Here is a 1726-nt window from a genome sequence, read left to right on the forward strand (position 1 = left end):
GCTAGCAGGCACCTCGCGAGGCAGGCAGCATACTGCCGGCAGCCGGCCCGGCCCCGCTACCCAGGTGCAGGGGGGGAGGGCTTAAAGCGGTGGGAGGTGATAGAGGTAGGAGACATCTGTGTCGTGAGGAGGTTAGTGGGGGTCAAGTATATGTTAACAATAGGCGAGCGCGGTCCCTCTCGGGCAGCCTGCCTACTCTTTCTTTCTTTCGCTCGCTTTTACTGGGTGGACATCTAACTTGCTCCCTAATGATGCTTCCCCGGCTTTAAGAGTCCAGACTGCCCTGCAGTAACCCAAGACAAACACTTTCTCTAGCCATCTGGAGAGCTCCTGGCTGCTCTGCCTGTGTCTCGTCACTGTGTGAAGAGACAGCAGTGCTAGAAATCAAGCCACTCTCAGATCTACTCTCTAATCCCCTTCTGTTAGCTGATTTCCAGTCAGACTGTTTGCTTTTGCATTAGATAATAGCCTTAGAGAAAACAGTTATAATTTTCTTTTTCCCTTTGTTTTTCCCTCTTTCTAAAGTACAGTATCGAGGAAGGCCTCCCTCTCTCTTTTTTTTTTTTTTTTTAAATTTATAGTCTTTCGTGGCTTGCAGAACCCAGATGCAATCTCACACTTTCCTGGAAGGGGATTCTGGATTCTTCGGAAAGCAGCGACACGATCGCAACTGCAGTGAAAACTAATTACTATCATCTACAATTAATAGAAGCATGCCACCGTTTGACTTCGTGTTTCATTACATAATCATTTCGGTAGGCAACCATATATTTTCCGATTCATCAGTTATTCCCTTCTACATTTTGCAGAGAATATTATTGTCAGTCATACAACCTACAGCAAACCGGTACTTCTACTATCGTGTTGACACTATATATAAAGAAGGCGTCTCCACAAAAAAAAAATCCCCAACACATCAACTTCATATATTAAGTAAAAAAGAGTGGGTTTTTTCAGGTTGCCGATAATGGATTGGAACTGTCAGAACTGCCTGGACATTTAGCTTCATTTTTTCAAACATCAGATGTTAAGTAAAAGAGTGAGCATATAATAGAACTTCTAATCAAACTGCATTCTTTATTCCTGTATGTACACGTGCGCACGCGCGCACACACACACACGCACCCACACTATAGGCCTCATCTTGCAAATTTACAAATGCCTAATTTTAAGCACATAAATAGACCTACTGAATGCAAAGTAACCTTATGTGTGTTTATCATAAGCACATACACATTTCCATAATGGGGGGGAAAAATTTATATATATATTTATAAGCATATTGGTAGCAATATTTATCTGCCTCTGTGGCTGGCTTTGAAAATTTGGTTGATTTTGAAAATACGTTTAAAATATGTTTTATGATCTGGATAAATCTACCTTTTCCGCAGATATTTAGGGCCATGGAGCTTGAATGAACAGGTTGGCATATACTAATACGGGGTCAAATTTACCTTGAAGTAAATTCAGCTCAACAGAGCATAAATCAGGACATGTTTTGGTCTACTGTGATTTCAATTTACAAAAATGGTGAGAAGCCACAAGTCTAGCATTGATTTCTAATTTAAAAGCTATCTCTTTTACAAAGGTCTATTTCAAGGACAAAATTATGGGAGAACCTTTAAAAAAGTATTTTCAAATATTTTAAAATAATCTAAAAGGCTTCCTTTGTCTACGGCAGATCTAGAAACTTTAGTTGAGCCTGAAAATCTTTGTGGCGTGATAC

This window comes from Aptenodytes forsteri, unplaced genomic scaffold (assembly GCF_000699145.1).
Source record: "Aptenodytes forsteri isolate BGI_AS27 unplaced genomic scaffold, ASM69914v1 Scaffold208, whole genome shotgun sequence".
Classification (NCBI taxonomy): Eukaryota; Metazoa; Chordata; class Aves; order Sphenisciformes; family Spheniscidae; genus Aptenodytes; species Aptenodytes forsteri.